Source organism: Bactrocera tryoni, chromosome 3 (genome assembly GCF_016617805.1).
Source record: "Bactrocera tryoni isolate S06 chromosome 3, CSIRO_BtryS06_freeze2, whole genome shotgun sequence".
In the NCBI taxonomy this organism is placed as follows: Eukaryota; Metazoa; Arthropoda; class Insecta; order Diptera; family Tephritidae; genus Bactrocera; species Bactrocera tryoni.
The window spans coordinates 52,665,928-52,673,846 of NC_052501.1; the positions used below are offsets into that span (position 1 = coordinate 52,665,928).

The following is a 7,919-nucleotide window of genomic DNA, read 5'->3' on the forward strand; positions in this document are numbered from 1 at the left end:
GCCACGAAAGTGTCAATAGTGGTGTTGGTGGTAAGCACATAAAAAGTCACAATGTGAACGCAGGTTCGAATCTCGACGGACTTAGTCTTTAATTTTTGCATTTTAACATCGTAATACTATACTAATAAATATTTTTCTTACTAATAGAAATTAAATTTATCACAGCAATATACCTAATATACATATACATAATATTGGTGTGATAAATTTAATTTCTATTAGTACGAAAAATATTTATTAGTATAGTATACGATGTTAAAAGGCGTTCATCTTTCTATCCTATCTTGTGTATCTGCACATGCTCATATGAATGTATGTATACGCATGTGCGCGTTCAGAAATTCAAAGAATTCGCACAAAAAAAAAGAGAGACGAAGGAAATAAAGTCACATAAAATAGTTGAGAATTCGCAAAAATGAAAGAAAAATAATGCGCAAGCACACATAAGCATACTGTACTTATTGACCGCATTATTTTTGCGTCAAACCTTGGAATTTATTCATTAAAATCACCACTCAGAAGTCGTTTTATCAGTTGTAAGCGAGCGATTTTCGAAGAAACATCATTTCTAATATGCCACAACACAATATTAGAAATGAAGTTCATAAACCTCACGCTGTCAGATAAAACGATATATCTCGTCATCGCGGGTCGATTTCCAAAAAATTTAAATGAAGACTAACTACAGAAATGATCCTGTAAAGTATAGCCTTAATTTTTCAACGGCCAACGCAGAGTATTTCAACCAAAATATACGCAAAATAGTTGAGAATTGGCAGAAATGAAAGACAAACGAAAGAAAAAGAAGCATAACTTCAATAATGCACAAACATACAAACATACATATGCGCAGCAGCAGCAAGGAAAGAGGTAACAATCGGCGATCCATTGTATATTTCTTTCATGCATAACCAAACCATAATTAGGACAACGCAATACAAGTGTCAATGGTGGTGTTGGTGATAAGCGCTTGAAAAGTTACGACAAGCACGTAGGCTCGAATCCCAACAGAATTTATTTTTAATTGAGTATGTCACCAACCAAATTTTGAAACATTGTTCTACAAAAACAACAACAGCATAAGCATGGCAACATTGTGTTGTTGGTAGAAAAGCCGAGCTGTGCCGAAAGAAACGAACAAACGATCGCCGATTGTCACCGCTTCGCTTGCTGCTCGAACATCTTCGCAGACAAGGTTGCGTAGATTCATATTGAGCAAGGTTGCGCAACCTGAACCTATCGCAACCTTTTCCGAACTCGTATAAGAAGTATAACTTTAAAAAAATATTATCTCATGGGGATTACTTTGAAGGGGACAAAATAGATATTCATGAATAAATAAATAATTTTTGAAAAAACACAAAATTCGCGATACTTTTTGAACACACCTCGTAAGAGTACTTTTTAATAATAAAATAAGAATTGTAAATATGTGTATTTTGCAATAATAAATACATATATGTAAAATATGTAAAATAGCATAACAAAATACGGTACCATGATCGTGTATATACAAACACACATTTATATATACATGTATAAACGTTCTTGGTATCGTATTACCTAAATATTAAATTGCTTACTTAAGTTATGCCAGGTCGTTGACAGTAATAATGAATTGTTGAATCAGCACAACGGCTCTAAATAAATAACGCTAAGCACAGTTTAAGAATGGAATGATATAATTTAATAAAGAACCTGACGGCACACCGCACAGTACGGTGAATCGAAGTCTTTTATTCATACAAAAACATTTTCTGTAATGAAACAGAAAACGTAAATCGCGCGAATTAATTTTTACAATAAGTAAAAATGAGTCAAAAGAATATATTTTGAGCTGCACCAAAATGTGTACTTTTTATGTATACTCTTAAGACTAACTTATTACATGGTTCTTACTTCTATTTATACTAACTAGTATGTTTACTTATTACTAGTTGATAGTTTGTTAAGATACAGATTATATTATATGTTTAGGTTTGTTTACATATGTATATGTATATTACTTGCTTAGATACAATTGCTTTGTTTTAAGATAAGGTTGTTGTGGTATTCAAACTCAATGTTGTTCTGATACTTGTTTGTTTAGTATTGTTTGTTGTAGTGATAGTGCATTTCAATTGTTCGAACTCAAGGTTGCTTTGATGCATTCTGTTTACTGAAACAAAAGGTTGTTTTAATGTTTGTTACTATTATAAGGAATACGTTCCTTAACTCGTGCGAGCAACGAATTACATTACATTTCACATTTAATTACAGCGCAATGCAACAGCCATACATTGCTGCAGCGGCGATGCGCTGCGCAACTCCAGCGTGCCACAAACATATTAAGTACGAACAGACGCATTAAATGTGGCGTGGTGGATGTGTCATGCCGCTGTTGTTGCCAAATACACGTATCAGTTATGATGTGCATGGCTCCGTTTTATGCCCGCTCATGCTACCGCAGAAACGTCAGAAGGATTTGTTTTGCAAGCAATAGCGCCTTTAAGCTGAGCGCAGGCGTGCGGAAAATGTTGCGGAAAAATTATTAAATTTTGGCAAAAACTTCGCTGAAATGAGGAAATTTGTAGTCGAAATGTGCATTAGGTGAAATAAAATAAAACAAAAAGTTAAAAATTATAAAAAGTATAAAACAATTGACTAAATAAGCACGTTAAGCACCTCGCGGTTGAAATTTATTCGAAAGCAATTTCATTTAATTTTGTTTTTTATTTTGAAATATGAACCTCGAAGCAAGAAAATACGTTAAATCAAAGAAAGTCATTATAGACAACGAATTTAAGGCAGAACGATTACTGGCATACCTTTGGGATGAAGGAATACAGGTTCATCTCACAAAGCCAAACAGCCATTCAGGAAATGTGGAACAGGAATTGAGGACCCTGATCTTTAAACAGAGATGAGAATGAAGATTGTTGTAGGAAATTATAACGATCGGTACCATTCTACCATCAAATGCACACCCCGAATGGCAAGAGATGAAGTGTTTTCCAACGTTTTGAAGATGCGAATGGAAACGTTCAAAAGAAACAGTAAATGTAAAAGGAACAAAGAAAGGGAAGACTATATAGCAAGAAGAGAAGAAGGTCTACAAAAGAGTACGGCATAAAGATCAACTGTACTACCGAGTTAATCCACTAGAGAGGGATAAAAAAAACCAAACGGTTATAAAATAATAATTTTATTTTTACAGATGACGGGGACAATTGTGTTTTTTTCCAGCTACTATAACATTGGTGGCAGCACTCTTGCAAATCACACCAATAGGCATAGAAACGGAAGACATAAAAACAGAAATGGTCGACCAGATTAAAGAAAATATTGGGCAGTAGGCAGTGGGTAGGTCTAAACGGTGAGCAAATAAGGAAAAACTGCGAGTAAGAAAGAGTAAGACGACAATTCCATTTTCCCATATAAAAGTTGACTCTAATATATAAAAATTAACCGGGTTTTCCTTCCTGACGCTATAACTCCAGAACGCATGAACCGATTTCCACGGTTTTGCATTCGTTAGAAAGGTCTCGGGTTCCGTGAGGTTTATAGCAAAGGAAATTCAGGAAAAATTTCAACAGAAAAGCGGGAAAATAGAAAAACAAAAAAAAATGTGTTGGTAAGCGCATAACTCAACAACGCCTGGACCAATTGGGCCAATTCTTTTTTCTAAATGTTCGTGGAGGTTCAAGGATGATTTTTACGAATGAATGTTTGTTTGTTAGTAACGCTAAGAGAACGGCTTCTGCAATCTTGATGAAATTTGTAGAGGTTTTTCGTTGTGGATCGGGGAAGGTTTGGAAATAAAAATACCTTATGCTTTTCATGAGGAAAAGTCTGAAAATTGGAACATTCCAAAAACTAACTTTTTTCCATACAAATAATTTTTCAATTTTTGTTTCTTTTGTTTTTCAATATTTTGATTTCTCAAATATTTGAATCATTCAATTGCGGTAGCATGCTTTTTTATTCCGGCTATTCAAAAGAAAAATTATTGAAAATTGTTCAGTGAAAACTTTTTGTTTCAATTACAGATTGAAATTTCTTACGAAGCCACGAAGAGGTCGCGCTAATATCGGTCGGCGTTCTTTTTGCCATCAACGTATGACAGCCCAAGACACATGAACGACTACTCCCAGGATGCGATGAAATACATGTGGAATTATGGAACGCGGTCAAGCGATCGTCACGATGTCACAGCACGACTTTTCAAACAACAGCAGCGATGTTTGTTGGACTTTATCTTGAAGCAACATAAGGTACATATATGTATATGGTGCTGTTAGATGCTGAATGTATTCTGTTGAGTAGCAAGAAAAAAGTTTGCCGCACGCACACATTCTTCTTTGGATGGTGGATGGTGGGGTGAGAAAGATACAGTATTATACCAAGTGGTGAAAACCAATATGGTTCATGGACCTTGCGGACACCACAATCCCACTTCGGGTTGTATGTCTGACAATATATGCACGAAGCACTATCCAAGTGCTTTTCTTTCGGAAACTCAAACTAGAAATGATTGATATCCACTGTATAGGCGTCGCTCACCAGACGACAATGGCAGAACATTCAGCATTCAATTTAGAAGAATGAATATAGGAGTTGACAACACATGGATCGTACTATATTCACCATTATTGTCTAATTCACATTCAAAACTCATATCAATGTTGAGTATTGCAGTTTGGAGTAATCGATAAAATACGTTTGTAATTACGTCACCAAAGGAAGTAACATGGCGGTTATTGGTCTTGAACGATACGGTCGATACGTAAACTGCAATAAAGCGCTTTGTAGGATATTTTCTTTTGCAATTCATGAACGTTTTCCGACTGTTGTGCGTCTCGCAGTTAATTTGGAGTGCGCATTCCCAGAGAATACATAAACAGCTAGTGGAAACACCGCCAGCAACAAAATTAACATTAACAAGTTTTTTCTCATCTTTCGTCAGTGATCCGTTTGCGAGAACATTGCTCTATTCGGAAATACCATGATATTATACCTGGAATGCATCGTCAAAGAAATAGTTGCGCAGAAAGCAAGGCTAACCAGTAGATTGATATCCAGGTGTGATATCAACTAATGCATTAGGACGAATTTACACAATCCACCCGAAAAACGACGATTGTTTCTAGCTTCGGTTGCTATTGAATAAAGTTAAACTTTATTCGAGTCATTGCGTACTGTGAAGGGTACGGTGTGTGCAAATTTTGGAGAAGTAAGACAGCAATTACAATTGCTGGAACATTTTAATCACTGGAATAAAAATGAAGTTCGCACACTTTTCGCTCTAACATTTCGTCAAATCAGCCTTCAAATCCGCGTCAATTATGGGATATGAACAAAAATGACATTGCCGAAGACATTTTACATCGTCTTCGCTAAAAATTGGAAATGGGTCAGTTCCGGTGGTTCGATATCAATTCGAATGCCGTTTGTCAATTCACGAAAGATGAACTCCTCACAAATGTACGGATATTGGCCAAATTATTGTAACTACGATTCCTTAAGCGCACGCGCAATCTTAGCTACCAAAATACCGATGTTGTTGACTTAAACTGGAAGATTCAAAGTCAAATTCCGGGAGACTTGCGCTCATACAAATCGATCGATCGTCTTGACAATGAAGACGACGGCGTGAATTATCCAGTGGAATTTCTAAATTCTTTGGAGAGGCTTGGTAGATGTTTTGATTCCCCGAATCCTCTGTTACCATTGGATTTACCCTTCCACACCAGAGCCGTATGGAAGCTCAACTGGTAGTAGTTTCCGCTACGAGGTCTGACCGAAGACTTAATTCTGGTACCACGGGAAGCAGGAGCCCTTGGAGTTCGCTCCAACCTGCTCGTGCGGACTGGCCCCTCAGGGAGTATCGTGGTGGTTGTGGTTGAAACCCAAATCGCGGGAAGAACTGACTTTTGTCAATTGAATGTGGAGTTGCATTGCAACCGGGTGCAGTACCCAAGGCACGGCAGAGGTTTTAGATGGGCCTCGAACCCTACCAAGGTGGTTAGTGTGTCCATTCCACACTGCCAATTGGTACTGAAAGTGCTTAGCATTCTCAGGGCCCTAATCAACGCATTGATTTGATCCGCTGTGCTTTTGAGCGCCGTGGAGTAAGGCTGTCGTCAGCAGGTGCCCACGTAAAACACACCGGACGTTACCCTTCCACACACAGGCAGTAAGGGATTTGAAAGCTCTATGCAAAGCTGGTCCACGCAAGTTTATAATCTGAAAAAAACAATGAATTGCTCATTTTGCCTCTTTCCAACTTAGCAAATCTCTTTTCAACGGTTGATTTCGCTGGTGCAGAGCCCAAATTCAACAGTTTTTTCCCTCCAAAAGCAATGCTTTATTAACACACGAAATGCTTTATGATCCATTTTTTTGTAAACTAACACAGGTTGTTTCATAAAATGCTATAATCTCAATTAAATAGAAATCATATATGCAGATGGTAGTAGTAGAGAAGTAGTATTATTTATGTGTCAGCCACAGTAAAGCGTGGACGGGTCCTCTAGTAAAAAATATAAAAGCAAAAATCACGTCTATAACATCCATATATAAAAGAAAGAAAGAAAGAAAAGAGGTTTGATAAGCATTAGGGGAACAAAATTATAAATGGATGTTTGGAGTTATGGATGATGATGACAGGCAAGACATTGTAGATCATTTGAAAATTATTGAAGAAAATAACCAGAATGCAATTGAAAATTTAAATAAACAAATAGCTATTAATGAACGTTTCAATAGATCATTAAACCTGTTGAAAGAGACCAAAAAATCAGATAGGAAACAATAACTAAACTCTCTAAATGGAATTATCAAAGAACAAAATATAGTAAGGAAAATTTTTGTATAATGACCAAATGAACAAACTAAAATTTTTAAAAAATAAAGTTCAAGAAATACAAAACAACATAGCGGCGGCAAAGTAAAATATGGTGCACCCAATTATGTTAACTGGGGAAGCAAAAAATTTGAAATTGATCTTTACAAATTAAAGTTGTCAAAAGTAGGAGTAGTAGTATATAAAAATCAAATTATTATATTTATCATTCAGATACCGAAGACTTTTTTTTAAAACTAAAATTCAAATAATAACTCCCCTACCAAATAAAAATAAATTACAGATTAATGAAAAAGAAAGAGTTGTTACCAAGACTGGCGAAAACTAATTCGATTATGAAGCGAGTAAATCATTAAAAAATTTAAAACTATGTAAAAGCTGTATATTTACATGTGAATTTATATACACTAACAAAAAACCACAATAATAGAAGTAAGTTAAGATATAGTAATAATAAGAAATACCAATAACGATGTAAAACAAAACAGAACTGTGATTATAGAAAAATCGCATTTAATAATAATTCCATAATTACATTTGTAAATTGTAAAACAGAAAGTTTGCAACAAATATATAATTACAGTAAGGGTAGAAGAAAACAACTAAAATAAAAACTTGTAAATGCAAGAACTCAGGAGATTTCTAACAGTAACGCTGGGGGAGTTGCGTCATCAGATGACTCCACCACTGATGCCCCAGCCTAATATAAGTGAAGGTAATAGTTCAGTACGCGAATTTTGAATTCGCGGGTTTCCGTATGATCTGAATTTCGAATTTTTCGTTGCGTTATGTTTGGTAATTATGTCTTCACTTATGCCGACAAGTTCGGCCATTTTGAATGTTCATTAATAAAGTTGACAGCTGCTTTGCTTTTGCACGTGTTTCTGAGACCGGTCTTCGATTTTTACCTATTCAAAAATGGATCAAAGAATCTGCATCAAATTTTGTGTGAAAACGAAGTTAAGTGCGCGGATGCATTCCGGTCGTTGGACTGTGGTGCATACGGAGGCTGCCACTCGGACCGAAGAATACTGGTGGTAATGTTCTCAGAAGGCCGAGAAAATGTGAACAATGA

At 35.9% G+C, this 7,919-nt stretch overlaps 1 pseudogene; it reads right to left on the minus strand.

The window, feature by feature from the left end:
* Positions 1-510: 510 nt before the first annotated feature.
* LOC120773160 lies at positions 511-713 on the minus strand (annotated as a pseudogene).
* Between the last annotated feature and the right edge of the window lie 7,206 nt (positions 714-7,919).